The following is a 16,907-nucleotide window of genomic DNA, read 5'->3' as shown; positions in this document are numbered from 1 at the left end:
CAACTGAGCCACCCAGGTGCCCCCAAAATCCATTTCGTAATCCTTCATATTCTCTAGAAGGACATTTGGAAATTCTGGAAAGTCACCTAAACCATGCCGAAAGTAATCATTGAAACCGTTTCAAATACAAGATTGGATTAGTAATTCACTGAAATATTTCTGAAAGTTAGACATTTAAGAATAAAGATAAAAATTCTACATGTGATTTTGAGAAGATCTTTTCAGAGTATTCATTATTCTCCCACCAACACATAATCCCTCCTCATTCTAACGTCTAATTTTGATAAACTTCAGAAGGTCTTTATCCCAACATCACTGTTCTATAGTTATCACATGACACTTAATTTGGAGCAAGTTTTTATGTATTGTGATTTTAGGAAGGTCTTTAGTGAGGACTCAGTCTTCTGTAATTACTGAGGTATTTGTAGTGGAGATAAAACTTACTAATGCAATGAATCTGGGAAAAAATGTCAGTTAAGGGTCAAATCCTAGTAAACATCAGAAAACTCAGTTTCCAATGAACCAGTATAAAAGTAATAAATGTGGGAAAGTCTTTTATAAAAGCTCAAATCTTGTTGTACATTATTGTATCTTTACTGGGCAGAAGACTTACAAATGTAGTAACTCTGGCAAACCTTTTAACTAGTCTTCAAAACTCACTCAACAATAGAGATTTAATAATGGAAATAAATCTTACAAATGTAAACAATGTGGCAAAACATTTATCACTCAAAACATCAAAATTAGGTAATATGTTATGGAGAGAAGGCTGAAAAATGTTTACAAAAATGTGACAATGCCCTTAAGCAGAACTATAAACTTTCTGAACATCGTAGTGTGCATACTGAAAGAAACCCTACAAATGTAAAGAATATGGTAAAGCATTTAATTCATAACCAAAAATATCCAACGTGAGGCAGTATCTCTTGGGGAGATAACTTACATATGACAAGAATGATGGTCATGTCTTTATCTGGCTTCAAACACTTAACTCAACATCAGAGAAATCATAATGGTTGGAAGCCCTATAAATGTAATGGTTGATGAAAGACCTTTGTTTTTAATACATGCTTCAGGGAAAAAAGAGTCTTTATAACAGGTAAAAACATGAAAGTTGTAAACAATTGGCAGAGTATGTAATGGAAAACAAAATCTAAATAAAATGAGAGGTTTCACAGCAGAAAGCAATAGGTCAATATCATTTTTCAGACACTATTCTAAATCAGAGCGTTTATTATAGAGAAAAATCTGAATATAAAACTCTAATATGAATTACATTTTCACCTTGGAGAATGTAGGCATTGGGGGTATGACCCCACCACACCTGAGAATCTTACTGTAACTTTTGAGTCCCCCAAATTAAAACCATACCTGGTTTTCCACAGAAATAGCCTATCGTTGACTAGAAGTCTTACCTAGAATATTAACAGTCAATCATCTCATTCTTTGTTGTCTGTATTATAAATGGTATTGTTATAATTAAGTAAGCTTGAAAAAACAAAAGATTAAGGAAATCATAACAGAGAGGAAACATTTATAGTACTGCAACGTGTTTGTCAAAAAATAAATCTACTTGGACCCACACTGCTCAAACCCATCTTACTCAATGATCAACTGTATTTGCTAATGTGCCTCAAAGTCTAAAGGAAAGATGGATGTCTGGAGGGGAATAATTTCAGTGTGTCTCTTTTTTTTTTTTTTCTATTGACCATGTTTGAGATTTTTTTTTGCATGACAAATACTATTAATTTCACCCTTAAATCATGTCATGCAATGCCTTTATTTGTGTGCGTGCAAAATGATTTGATTGTTGTCTCACAGACATGAGTGGCTCTTTTATGATGGGGAATTCATTCATACCTACTTTTCCATGGAAGATTGAGACTGTAGTGTACAATGTATGAAGAAAATCTACTTGGAGATGCTGTTTGTGTTTGATGTCTAAGAGGGATACAACTCATGATGAAGTAAGGGTTCAGGGCATTATTATTTGAAATAAAGTAAGATAGAGAAACATTTTGAGTTTTAAATAGTTGTGTTAGTTGCTGTTTAAGGAGAATGGCAGTTCATTAAAATCTGGATGTATTTTCATAATAGCAATTGATACAAGTCAAGAATATTAGTTATGTGGTTGAAATTTAAAAAATTTTCTCAGATATCTGGGGAAATTATAGCTAACTCTTCCATAAAAGGGTATGAAATTATTATAATCCACATTTACTCAATAATGAATAATTATTTGAAAGTGTAGGAAGTATAACTCACAGATCCTTATATCACAGGAACAAGAATGGTTCTTGAATGCTTGTCATGGGCATTTTAACCAAGAATCATGCAGTAATTTTGCAGTGGTTTGTTTAGAGTGCATTTGAACTTAATATATTTTCATTAATAACACTGAATGGATTTTAATGTGTTAACACTGATGTGTAATAAATGAAGTTTTAACCTACACAAACCCTGGACTGTTGCAGGTTAACAGATGGTAACACAAAGTACACTTGACCCTTGATCAACATGGGTTTGAACTGTGTGGGTCCACTTACAGTCAGATTTATTCATAGTACAGTACTGTAAATGCATTTTCTCTTGCTTCTGATTTTCTTGAGCTTCCATTATTGTAGGGATACCATATGTAACATATATAACATATAAAGGTGTAATAATTGACTGGTTTTCATAACGTTTCTTGTCAACAGAAAGCTGCTATTATTATTTTTTGTTTATTTTTTTAAAGCTATTAAAATTAAGTATTGGGGAGTCAAAATTACACATGATTTTCAACTGCATGAGTGGTGGGTACACTGACCATTACTTGAGATTATTTTCCCTATGTTCGTGTATCATATATTTTCTTCCTTATTGTGACTGCTGGAACATTATGATATTTTTAATAAGGATATAGAAGTATTATTGAGACTGTAGCTAATCAATTCATACTGCTGCCTTGGAATCCATCTTGTACAACTAGACTGCCTGCAGGGGCTTTTGAAGTGACTCTAGCTCTGCCCAGTAGCAAATACACTATAGATAACAGTCCCTACAGTCACAAGCAAAGGTAAGATCCTCCTATGACTTCCCCAGTAGCCTCTGTGAATGAGTGTCCACTCCCTCCCTATATATTTACCTTGTGTACCCCCTACAGAAGACTCTCTCAGAGTTTACCATTTTCCACTCATTTTGATTTGAATTGTGCATTCTAGACTTAGCACAGGAACTCTAAAGCACTCCAACCATGCACCCCAAAAAAGGCATCTGCCCCAGTTCCTGCCATTCTGTCTACCTGCACTCAGCCTTGACCTCTCCATGTTGTCCCTCAAGGGATATTGTGTACATTCTCCAGGATCTAAGGGTAACAAACTTCATGTATTTAAATTTCTTTGTTTTCTTTTATTGAACCATGGGTCACCATCCATATGACTACCAAGTACTGGTTCTACTTAACTGCTAATTGAACAAAGTCACTGCAAATATAGTTATAAGCCATATCTACAGAATTCTCAATCACTGTTTTTAAAACTTTACACTATATTTTTCTTTGCTTATGTTGCTTTTCTGAGCATACTGAACACAGTTTTTTTGGTTTTGATATGCACAGAAAATAATATGCTATATTAAGCTAAAGGTATATCTTGTAGTAAGAGAACAAATTAAGAAGAAATGCATGTATATCTATATCTTCAGAATGAAAGGGAATATTAGATCAAATGAAGTAGTTTCCAGATTTCAAAATTGATGATTTCCTAGCAAGCAAAATGTCATATATTCATAGTGGGAATAATTTTCTCTACATTGTATTGAATTGATTTCTCCTAAATCACTTGTATCTTGGTTTGAGAATCTCCCCATGCAAATCCTGTCTTGTCTACCTACTTATTACTCATGTAGGATCTACTCTGTTTCCCTTGTTCCAACGTTCATGAATTGTTGCTTTTATGACTTGCTCAGGGATTTTAAGAATACGTTGCGTGAAATGACATGGTGTTCCAAAATTAATTTGAATATGGGAGTAATTCCACAGTAATTTAATTCTGTGTGGTTTAATTGCTCCCTTTTACTTCTTAACTGGACAAGAATACTAAGTAAGATTTTTTTTAGTTACTGTTCTTTTTCCTTCTTGGAAGTGACATCATCCACGTTATTCACTTTACTGGAACAATTTGATTAGGTGAAAACTTGGAGATTTCATGAGTCATGTGTTATTTTAACACTAATTTAAAGGAACCAAACTTGGGACAGTGCTGGGTGCTTAGTAGGTGTTCTTGACTTAGGAAGAAAACAAATACTAAGAGTGATGATGCAGCCCAGGGTAAAAGATAAAATGTCCAGGCTGAAGCATTGGCATGAGTTCTTCATTTAGGTAGAGGACACCTGTCTAAGGCTGAACTACTGAGTCTAAATTTAGAAGGATAAACTTTACTTGTTTTCTTTCCAAATCATCTCCAGTTCTTCGATGTCCTCATCTCCATTCCAGTGATGTAGGCATCACTGCTATCCTTCTTTCCTGTGTTATGGAGACCCCATTTTCACTGCTGTCTCCTCCCACATAAGCCATGTAGGCCCTTCTAGGCTCTTAGGAGTAGTTTGGAATTTTTTAATTCAATGGGAAATGGTTGGTCACTGGATCATGTATGGCCATACTTGGGACTTAAATACTATGTTGTCACCACTTCATTGGAAGAACAGGAAAACACCATCAATGGGTCACAGGATTGTTTCAGGCACTTGGTACTAAGATGTGTGGGGAAGGATAAAACATGATGATGGTATCCTTTAAGAGGAAGATAAATCCTACTAGAAGCAAATACGGAGAACTCTTGAGATGCAGAGAAAGATCTGGTAGGGAGCCCCTCTTGGTCACTGCAAGGTCTTAGGAAGCTACTTGTAATGGAAAAATGTGACAGAGATGGGAACTTGGAAAATGTGGTTTCCTGGGATTGAGGGAGTCAGATCCTTTCTTCATGATTTAATGAATTCCCTGGTGGTTCTGAGGACTGTTGTTATTGGATGGCAGGGATAACTGTACTTTCCCAGGCCCAGGTCGGTGGCAGTGGATGGAAAGGGGAGATTGGATATTTAAACATTATGGCCATTGTCTTAAGATATCACATGACAGAGTACATACTGAAGATGAAGAAGTCTTCTGGACACGAATAATCAGAATCAGCAAGGCATGTGGATAGTTCCTCAAAGCACTGGCCTCCCAGGTATAAAACCCCAGTATAGGTCTGATGTAGTATAAATGGATCACTTTACAAGGATGCTGATCTGCAACTGGCAGGGACCCCTTTCACTTCCACCTTTCCCCTTTCAGCTTGTGATGAATCTAGTCCCGTGCTCTGGACTGTGTATAAGGCACCTTTTAGTTAGGGAGCAGTTCACTGTTCATGGGCCGTGAACATTTCTGTTTCAAACAGCCCACCCACTTTTTAGTCTAGATGTCCCTACATTGTTTCACAGCCCATGCTATCCTTTCACCCATTCTGACCCAAGCGGAAAGAGGATTTTTATCAGTTGTAGAAACTGATAGAATAAAGTTTGGTAGCATGTTATACTCACATTTAACATAGATTCAAATGAAGATTAATCATTCATTTTTCAGTACCTCCGATTTTATGGTCAACTCTACCATGAAAAGGCTGATGTGTATATATAGAAAAGAGGTGGATTTTGTGTTATGTATACAGTGAGTAGGTAGATGCTCATATCTGATAAAATGGCACAGACACCCTTTGGTGTGCTCTGGGTTTTCCATTTCTTCTCTCTTGTATTGTCTACCCCCAGGTGTTGTGCTCATATTTGCTCTCCCATGGCCCCAAGATACCTACACCACCACCAGGCATCATAGTATGTTCTATGCAGCAAAGGAGGCGGTGTAAATCTGATTGAGCTAGGGAATTTGTTTTGAAGTCTTGTTTTCATTCAAGGAAGGCCATCCTCCCCAAGGCTCTTCTCCCTCCAAGTCATTGACAAGAACTTTGACATATGGGCCAGTCTAAGTAGAAATATATAAGTGTAACACAGGTAGACATATAAGATGTTTGTGAAGGGCTCTTTTTCTCTGAACTGTATCACAGCATCTAACAGAAAGGCAATCACATTTCGCATTGAAACTAGCTATTACAAAAAGTCTGTAGGGGCGCCTGAGTGGCTCAGTCAGTTAAGCGTCGGCTCAGGTCATGATATCATGGCTCGTGAGTTCGAGCCCCGTGTTGTGCTCTGTGCTGACAGCTCAGAGCCTGGAACCTGCTTCAGATTCTGTGTCCCTCTCTCACTCTGCCCCTCCCCTGCTCATGCTCTCCTCTCTCTCTCTCTCTCTCTCTCTCAAGAATAAATAACGACTTAAATTTTTTTTAAGTCCCTAAAATTTACAATTTCCTTAACCTTACTTCATAGGGATTTTATTCTGCATACAAATGGAGTGCTGATGAAGCACTTCTTAAGCCTGCAATTACTTATGGTCTCATGTTTAAATCATCAAATACAGATCTATAGTGAGAATGCTATATTCAATCCCATGATAATATATACCATGTGTTAATGTCTGGTATGCATTTCATAACTCACTTGATAAAATATTTAAATAAGTTCCAATTCACTCTAACTTGGATTGCTTTCATTCAGGAGCATGAACAGAAGTGTGTTTGGGGTCATTCCAGGAAGCTCAAGGAGGGTATTGACCGAAGGGAGAGGAGGAAAATAAGACAGGCTTTTGTTATTTTTGAATAACGAGAATGTGTCTTGTGGATCTTGTGTGTGTGTGTGTGTGTGTGTGTGTGTGTGTGTGTGTGTGTGTGACAACACTAGCATGACCACAAGCATAGAGCAATTCTAACAGTGATTTACCTGTGATGACCTGTAACTTAGTTACCACAGAGGCTCTCAAATTAGTGTCAGAATCCCCAAGTGAACTTGTAAATCAGATTGCTGTGCCTGTCCCCACATTACTACTTTGGTAGTTCTGGGGTACAGCTCCCCCAGTTCCCTTTCATACACATTGTCAGGTGCCTGTCTATGGAACCCACTCTGAGAACCAATGTCCTGGGGCATGTTTATGGTTGTGTTACTCAGTAAAAATATTAGCATATTGCACAATGCAATCAGGCACATAGGTGTCTAATTTTGGTTTTCCAGATGTGAAAGTGAACTCATGTGTGTGCCAGACCTTCCCTGCACTTGTAATTTGGATGTCTGACCTCTATGTCTGGTTCTTAGTAGTCAACCAGAAAGCCACTCAGGTTATATGTGTGTGGTTTGGGCTGGAATTTTCACTTTGAAGTCTCATTTCATAGAGTCTGTTCTCTGCGAAGACTTATGGTGGGGCAGGTTTGGACACTATGCTCAGCAGTGGGAGGTGACTTCCAACTTGCATGCCTGCTGAGACAGGCCATAGAATGGCTTCCATGCTCTAGTTCAACCTGTTGGCTGGAGACACAAGTCAGGCATAGCTGCTAACAAAGCTCCTTGACCAAGTAGGTCCATCTCAGCTCTGCAGGTGGGCAGAGTCACTGACATCTCTGATTGGGTGTCACCACAAGGTGGAACACAGTCTGTTCTGACAGTCTTCCAAGATCTGAACACTGGTTGTTGTAAGGTTTACCCACCTTCTCCATCCTTATATGATACCCTATGGTCCAGCAGTATAGATTCCCCCAAGGATCCACTTGATAGGAGACCTAACTGGGCCACCCAGGAAGAGGCCGGCCATTTGCAGAATGTTGGATTCCCACCTTGGTCTCTCTCTCTTTTTGATGGAGGAATCATTGTTTGAGGTGGTCTCTCATGGTGGGGCACTGTGCTGTCCTGGGGGAGGTGCTTGTGGTCAAAGTGAAATGGCTCTTCTTACCCTTCTAATGCTGTCCTTTTTTTTTTTTAATATTAAAAAAAATTTTTTTTAACATTTACTTATTATTAAGAGACAGAGCATGAGCAGGGGAGGAGCAGAGAGAGGGGGAGACACAGAATCCAAAGCAGTCTCCAGGCTCTGAGCTGTGAGCACAGAGCCCGATGCAGGGCTCAAACTCACAAACTGCGAGATCACGATTTGAGCTGAAGTTGGACGTTCAACCGACTGAGCCAGCCAGGCACCCCTCTAATGCTGTCCTTGGTCTCTGGTCTGGGGTCTCTGGTCCAGGGGTGCTTCAGTCTCATTCCTGAGAACTGAGATTTGCCCAATGGTGTCTTATGTGAATAGTTGCTAGTTGAGCTTATTACAAGACAGACTGAAGTGGGAACCATATATTTCACCATCTTAATGATGTCACCCCTCTGTAATCAATATTTTCATGTCTCATGATCTAGATTTTTTTGATGTTTGTTTATTTTTGAGAGAGAGTGAAGTCAGGCAGAGGCAGAGAGGGGTTTGGGGCAGAGGATCTGAAGCAGGTTTCACATGCTGATGATAGAGGGCCCGATGCAGGGTTTGAAGTCATGAATGGTGAGATCACGCCTGAGCCAAAGTCAGTAGCTTAACCGACCAAGCCACCCAGGTGCCCCATCTCATAAGCTAAAAACGGATGTTTCCCTTTTATAGATAGTACCCACTTGCTGCATTAGTGAGAGAATGAAGACCATTCTCAGCCGACTGTAGACATGACAGAAAATGTTGACATCAAACATCACTCTGAGGGGCGCCTGGGTGGCTTGGTCGGTTAAGCGTCCCACTTCAGCTCAGGTCATGATCTCACGGTCCGTGAGTTCGAGCCCCGCGTTGGGCTCTGTGCTGACAGCTCAGAGCCTGCAGCCTGTTTCGGATTCTGTGTCTCCCTCTCTCTCTGCCCCTCCCCTGTTCATGCTCTGTCTCTCTCTGTCTCAAAAATAAATAAACGTTAAAAAAAAATTTTAAAAAGCAAAAAACAAAAAAACCCCACATCACTCTGGAGGAACGCACTGTTATTGAGAAGGGCCCCAGAGGAACCCTGTGAAGGGACTTCAATCACATCAGTGTAGAACTCAGTCTCCTCGAAAGGAAAAAGAGGAGGCTCTGAGTCGACAAATGGTGGGGAAATAGAAAAGAAGTGGCTACTGTTCACACCATCTGTCATCATGTACGGTGCATTATCAAGGAAGGGCATTAACTGGGCTTTTGTAACAAGATGAGGTCTGCGTATGCTCACTTCCCCACCAACATGGTTATTCAGGAGAATGGTTCTCTTGCTAAAATTCAAAATTTCACGGGTGGAAAATACATCTGTAGGGTTTGGATGAGGCCAGGTGTTGCTTGTTCTGTATCTCAAGCCCCTAAAAATAAGTTAATTCTTGAAGGAAATGTCATTGAACTTGTACCAAACCCAGCTGCTTTGATTCAGCAAGCCACAACTGTTAAAAACAAGGATATCACAAAATTTTGGGATGGTATCTATTTCTGAAAAAGGAACAACTCAGCATCTGATCAATAAGATCTCAGTTGTCCAGCTTCAGAAAAAGCAAGATGGTGGATGATTTTCCAGACTTATTTGTAATATTTTATTTTTTAATCTAATATCTTATAATTCTATATACATGTATGTACATCTGCATATGCTTATATATGTGTATGAATATGGGTTTTATTTATTTATTTTTAACTTTTCATCCTCATGTTTTAGTTACAGCTCTAGGAATAATCCAATTGAATATAGTCAAGCAAATGTTAGGAGGAACATTTGGTTTATTTATGTTAATATTCTAAGGGAGATGTTGGGGTTTGGGTTTACCAAGTTTTTTATATTTTCCCTTACACTCTATTTTTTTTTTTTATTATGTTTTATGTGCTTTCCTGTGTGCATTTTAAGAAAATCATTCTAGGGGCACCTGGGTGGCTTGGTCGGTTAAGTGTCTGACTTCGGCTCAGGTCATGATCTCACGGTCCATGGGTTCGAGCCCCACGTTGGGCTCTGTGCTGACAGCTCAGAGCCTGGAGCCTGTTTCAGATTCTGTGTCTCCCTCTCTCTGTGACCCTCCCCCATTCATGCTCTGTCTCTCTCTGTCTCAAAAATAAATAAACGTTAAAAAAAAAAGAAAATAATTCTAAATTTCATTCTTTCTCTGTGAACACTGTGTACTCAGTACCATATGGTTTAGCTAGAAATTAAAGCATGCTTTCAAAGTCTAGTCACAGTTTGAAGTTACTTCCTACTTTTAATTTCAACTTGTCAATATGTGTACATTATGATACTTATCTGTTTACTTATATCTATTTTTTTGATCAGTTTTTTAAAGTCACAGTGCAGATCATAAGTGAACACACAGCTCAATGGAATTTCACAAACTGATCGCATCTCTATAAGCCCCTGAGATCAAGAAACAGAATATCATTTGTCCTCCAAAATTCCCCCTTGAGGTCCCCAGTAGCTTTGCCCAAAGCCCAGCACTCTTTTAACATGTAGATAATAGATTGCTGTCCTCGTTTTTGCACTTTTTTGTAAATGTAATCAGGCATGAAGAACTCTTCTGTTTGGCTTTTTTTCTTTCCATCTATTGCTTGTGAATTTATCTGTATTTACTGCACGTTGTTGTGCATCATTCATTAGACTGGATGGATCCAATTCCATTGTGTGAATATCCATTGATCTCATCATTCTACTATTACTGGGCAGGTGAAGAATTCTCCGTGTAGAACTGTCATGAATAGTACTGGCATATAAAATCTTTAATTTGCCTTCTAGTGGAACATGCACACATATCTGCTGGCTATATATGTGGGAGCATATTGCTGGTAAATACAGATGTGTTCAGCTTTTATAGATAGTACCCAATACTTTGCCAAAATCTTTGTACTAATTTTCACACCCACCAGCAGTATATGGGATTTCTGGCTTATCTACATACTTTGCAAAACTTGGTAGTTTAGGTCATCTTCACATTAGGCTTCTGGTTGGTATGTGATAATGACCAAGTCATGGTTTTATTTGCTTTGCTGTTGTTGTTACTTCGTGTTACTATGGAGTTAGGCATTAATTTGGGTAATCGCCTTTTCAAAATGTCTAGTTAGTTATTATGACCATTTTGTTCTGTTGTGATATCTTTTTCTTCAGGCTTTGTAGTTCCGTATATATGCTAAGAATGACTCCATTGTCTCCTCTCTCATGCCTATTTCTAGCTCTTGAGCTTGTAGTACAAAGAAGTTCTTAATTTTAATGTATCTAATTTGTCACTTTACCCATTATGGTTAGTGTTTTTTATTGTTTTTAGAAATCTTCTCTTATACCAAGACCACATAGATAGAATCCTTTGTGTTTTTCTAAAAGCATCATTAATTATCTTTACAATTTTGGTGAGAAATGTATTAAAAATCAATGAGTTATGTGGTTTGTGTAGTGACTGATGTTTTTTATTCTTTTTCTTTTTTTCACAACATGGCTAACAAATTGAAACATATTCTGAAAATGCTGTATTGTGCTTTTTTCCTTCTGCTTGCACAAGTCATTTCTTTTATTTCTTTTTTATGTTTTTAAATTATTTTACGTTTATTTATTTTTGAGAGAGAGAGAGAAAAAGTGCAAGCAGGGGAGGGGCAGAGCGAGAGAGGGAGACATAGAATCTGAAACAGGCTCCAGGATCTGAACTGTCAATATAGAGCCTGATGGGGGGCTCGAACTCATGAGTGTTGAGATCATGACCTGAGCTGAAATCGGACACTTAACTGACTGAGCCACACATAGGCGCCCCGCACAAGTCATTTCTTGACATGGATTAACATCACCACCATCTTGGAGCACATTTGTACTGTGATTTCTCTCCATCTTTTCCTGCCAGCGGTGTGTCCGTTGTGTTATAATGTTTGTATTGGGTGTCTTCTAGACTGTTAAGATTAGCCCTATGGACATTGATTGGAGCTTAAAGTAAAAGCTTCCAGGTACACTGAGTTTTTAAAATTTTTCCTCTATATGTCATTGCCAAATGAGCAGCAAAAACATCATGAAGGGAAACCCATTTTGAGTTTCCCCACTGTTGTGGAAAACAACCCACTGTTGTGGATATCAGAACAAAATGATATATTCCTACATACAGCATTGTTATTATTCCTTGAAATTATGCTGTCAGCTTATGATCTAGACCAACATTTCCTTGATTTTCATCCAGTAGAGGCACAAACAGTGCTTTCTTCCATCAGTGTTTCTTCCATCAATGTTTGTTCCAGCTCTTCAACTGAGTTCAGGGCAGCCCAAAGTATTTTTGTCCTTGTGACCACCTCTGTTTCATTTTACACAATCTCCTTCATCTTTTATATCTATGTTGCTCCTTTAAATATTCCCTGTTGATGGTTGGTAAACACCTCTTCCCTAATTCCTATGTGTTTCTCAACTCTCAGCCCTTTTCTTATAATAAACCATGATTTCATGGTATCCAGCACCTGCCTTGCCTGGGTAAGGAGTACAAAATCCCCTCACCTTATCAGATTCATGTAAATCATATGATTTTGCATAGTTTAGTTGTTTCTTCACCCATCTCCCTTAGAAAGCCCACTACTGAAATTTAAGGTAGACTCTCATGAGTATTGGGATTTCTTTACCTGGTTGAATGCAATGACTCACAGAGACATTGGAGAAGTGAGCGTTACAAGTCACTGGATTCTTCTGCATTGTATCCTGCCAATCATAGCATTGGAAAATGTTTCATGACATAAGTTGAATAGATTTTATCCCAGATCCTATATCAGATTAATGAGTGTTTGATGAGGTGGTGTACACATGAGAAAATTAGGCAGGAGTCAAACCACGGTCAGAGTGGTGGATATTGTTGGGAGACAATTTTTTAATTATTTCAGTTTCTCCATGTGTTATAGATAGAGCATTGTAAGTTTTTTTTTTTTTTTCTTAAACGTCTTTCCACTAATGTTTGTGTATAGAAAGCATTGGAATGTAGTGATATTATCTTGTCCATGGGGTAGAGGACATATTTATTTATTGCACATGAAAACAGATGTTGTCTTCTATGGCAAAAGTTTGGGCAGATGTGCTAGGTGTTGCTTTAGGATATTGGGGTTTCCTGGGATGCCTAGGTGGCTTAGTCATTGGGCATCTGACTTGGGCTCAAGTCATGATCTCATGGTTTGGGAGTACGGGCCCCCACGTCGGGCTCTGTCTTGACAGCTCAGAGCCTGGAGCCTGCTTCAGATTCTGTGTCACCCTCTCTCTCTGCCCCTCCCCTACTTGTGCTCTGTCTCTCAGTCTCTCTGAAAAATAAGTAAATATTATAAGTAAACATTAAAAACATTTTTTTAAAGATATTGAGGTTTCCTATGGTCAAGGTCTCACAGATGTTACACAAACCATCTACGTGGGCAGGATTTACCTGTATGAATTGGGAGTTGGGTCTGGGAGTTGGGGCTGACAAGTGAAATTAGTGTGAAGAAGTTTATGGTGTTAGCTGTGTCATAAGGCATAAATTTTTTGAGTTTGATTTAGGAGTCTCTTGTTTTCTGCCAACATTGGAAAATTGTTACAGGCCAAATTGTTACATTGTAAATGTGTGGAATTTTGGAATTTTTATAATTCTTGAGATTATCCATGGACTTTTTTCAAAACAAAATAGATATTTATGAGTACGTTTCTGGTTTTATTTGTTCATTTGTTTTGTTTTCTAGATCGCACCTATAAATGAGAGCATATGGTTATATGTCTTTCTTTGTCTTATTTCACTTACCATAATACCTTCTACATCTATCCACATTGTTGTAAGTGGAAGAAAAAAAACACGACAAAAGCAGAAACAGACCCATAAATACAAAGAACAAAGTGCTGGTTATTGGAGTGAACTGGGAAGGGAGCATGGGTAAAATGGGTAAAGGGGAACGGGAAGGACAGGCTTCCAGTTGTGGAATGAATACATCTTAGGGTAAAAGATACAGCTTTGGGAATGCATTCAGTGCTATTATAATAGCATTATATGGTGACAGGTGGTAGCTACACTTGTGGTGAGCACAGTAGAACCTATAGAGTTGTCAAATCACTATGTTGTACACCTGAACCAATGTAACTTTGTATGCCAGGTATACTTTAATTGTTCTGGCTAGACTATCCAGTACTGTGTTGAATGGAAGTTGGTGAAGGTGCTTCCATACCTTGTTTCTGATCATACAGGAGTTTTCATTCTTTTACTATTGAATATGTTAGATTTCAGCTTTTCATGCTCATGTACCGTCTTTTAGATTTGTGGTGGTTTCTTTGTATTTTAATGAGTGTTTGCAATCATGAAATGGTGTCCAAAAGCTCTCATTCCTGTTATGCATCAATTAATATAATCGTGTTATTTTTTATCTTTAATCTGTTAATGTGCAGTCTTAAACTGATAGCTTGCCATAGGTTGAAACACCCTTGAATTCCAGGAAGAATTCCCAGTTGATTATGCTGTAAAATGATAAAATGTGCTTTTGATTCAGTTTGCTTTGTTTTATTGTGGATGTTACATGAATATTCCTCACAGGTAGTAGTTTGTCTTCTTGTTTACTTGTAGTCTCTTTCTGTGACTTTGATAACCGGGTGATGCTTGTTTAACAGATACTGTTTTGTTTTGTTTTTAATTTTTTTAATGTTTATTTATTGTTGAGGACAGAGAGAGACATAGTGTGAGCAAGGGAGGATCAGAGATAAAGAGAGAGAGAGACACAGAATCTGAAGCAGGCAGCACAGAGCCTGACACAGGGCTTGAACCCACAGACCACGAGATCATGACCTGAGCCGAAGTCGAATGCTTAACTGGCTGAGCCACCCAGGCACTCCATTGTTGACCTTTTCTGAAATCAATTCTTCCTATTGTTGATACTTTCCTATTTTTGCTGTATCCTATTTTGTTGAGTTTGGTTTTATGTTTAAATTTTCTTCCTTCTGCTAATTTTGGGCTCACATGGTACTTCTAATTTTTTGAGGTATAGGAAAGTGATTTGTGCTACAGCATGACAATATTACAGAGTTATCTCTTAGGCAAGTTTATGTGTTCATAGAGGAATGATGTAGTGACATTTCCTTCTCAGCCATCTGATTACATCCTCTGATTGTATATTAGAAGTTTTCAGAATATTCATCTGAGAGTAGTAAGTGGAATGATTTTACTTTTCTCTTATTTGATATCTTTCAGCTGTATCTTCATATGGTGCCCAGAGATTCCTGCCAAAGCCACACATAGAAGCTTCTTTCCAAAATGTGTCAATGGGTAGATATCAACTTGGTACCCTTGAGAATTTACCCTTAATTACAGACTGGGACAGTGATGGGGAGAGTGAAGGGCAACAAAGATTTCCTGAAGTACATATCCAAATGGAGACAACTGCCCATAATAAGAATCTCACTGCCCAAAATGGTGAAGAACATAAAGCAGTTTGGAAAACATCCGTGTTTAAGTCTGCTACTTCTGCAAAGCAGTGCGTTCCTGTAAGCAAAGACTCAAATAAAATACTTAAGGATACATATTCACGGAAAGAAAATTTGAAAACTCTGGGAAGTTATCTAGTCCATGCTGAAAATAATTATTTGAACCCTTCTAAAAAGAGGATTGGATTGACCTTTCAGTCAAATATTCCTGAAAATCAGAGATTTAAAAATGAAGAAAAAAGTGCCAAGTGGCATCAACTTGAGAGGGCCTCCGCTGAGCAGTTGACCTTACAACATAACCACAGCATTTTTAATGGAGGCAGAATTACTGAATGCAGTGAATCTGAGAAAAAATTTAACCAAGGCTCAGATGTTAATAAACATCTGAGGACTCATTTTCCAAAGGACCATTATGAACGTAACAAATGTGGGGAAGTCTTTTATCAAAGTTCAAAACTTATTATACATAAGAGTACACATATGGGAGAGAATCCTTATAAATATAATATATGTGGGAGAGCTTTTAACCAGTTCTCCAATATTGATGATCATCAGAGAATTCACATGGGAAAAAAATCATACAGAAGCGATAAACCTGGGAGCATGTTTAATCATCAGGACTAAATATACATAAGATAATAGGTACTAGAGAGAAAAGGTACATTTGTAAGAAATGTGGCAAAACCTTTGACTGGCACTCAAGACTATCTCAACATCAGCGAATGCATACTAGAGTGAAACCTTATAAATGTGAAGAATGTGGTAAAACCTTTAAGTATGGCTCATCACTATATGGACATAGGAGAATCCATACTGGAGAGAAACTTCACATATGCAAAGAATGTGGGAAAGCCTTTAACTGGGCCTCAAGGCTTCATCATCATCACAGAATTCATACTGAAGAAAAACTTCACAAATGTAAAGAATGTAGCAAGGCCTTTAACCAGCTCACAAGCCTCATTAGACATCATAGAATTCATTCTGGAGAAAAACCTTATGAATGTAAAGAATGTGGTAAAGCCTTCAACCAGCAGTCAATGCTTACTCGACATCACAGAATTCATGCTAGACAGAAATTTTAGAAATCTAAAAAATGTGGCAAGGCCTTTAACAGGCAGTCACACTCAACATCACAAATTTCATACTTGAAAGAATCTTTATCAATGTGAAGAATGTGGGAAAACCCTTAATCACTGTTCAATGTTTACTCCTAATCACAGAATTCATACTGGGTCAAACCTTACAATTTTAAAGAATGTGAGTGAACTTCTTTTTTTTTTTTTTTTTTTTTTTTAATTTTCTTTTCCTTTTGATAGAGAGAGGGAAGGAGAGCGTGAGCATGAGAAAGGGACAGAGGTAGAGAGAGAGAGACTCTCAAGTCTGCTCAGCAAACAGCCTGATTCAGGGCTAGTTCCCATGACACTGGGATACTAACCTGAGCTGAAATCAAGAATCAGTGTAGAATGTCAGCACTGAGAAAGAGCTCCATAGACTCAGATATGAAGAGACAGCTATAAGGAATTGAGATTGACTTTATGGAGCCAATAAAGCCCCCTTGGAATTATCAGCTTAGTACCTTGCTGACAGAGTTTTCAGCAGCCTTGTGAGTTGAGTAAA

General features: G+C 38.2%; 1 protein-coding gene and 1 pseudogene across 2 annotated transcripts in view; both read left to right on the top strand.

Annotated features, from left to right (window-relative positions):
• The window catches only part of LOC132691232 (KRAB domain-containing protein 5-like), a 54,607-nt gene that overhangs the window by 10,172 nt on the left and 27,528 nt on the right, over positions 1 to 16,907 (top strand). Inside the window, exon 3 of one of the 2 annotated variants that reach the window (XM_060652708.3) lies at positions 15,058 to 15,320. The exons of the other annotated variant lie outside the window; for it this stretch is intronic. The gene's annotated coding sequence lies outside the window, so the exon portion shown is untranslated. Of the gene's footprint in view, positions 1 to 15,057; positions 15,321 to 16,907 lie in introns of those variants that run through there. 2 annotated transcript variants of the gene reach the window in all.
• Positions 3,401 to 9,441, top strand: LOC132689963 (large ribosomal subunit protein uL6-like; annotated as a pseudogene).

This window comes from Panthera onca, chromosome E2 (genome assembly GCF_046562875.1).
Source record: "Panthera onca isolate mPanOnc1 chromosome E2, mPanOnc1 haplotype 2, whole genome shotgun sequence".
NCBI lineage: Eukaryota > Metazoa > Chordata > Mammalia > Carnivora > Felidae > Panthera > Panthera onca.
Note: the sequence above shows the minus strand (reverse complement) of the source record. Positions and strands in the feature narration are given on the sequence as shown.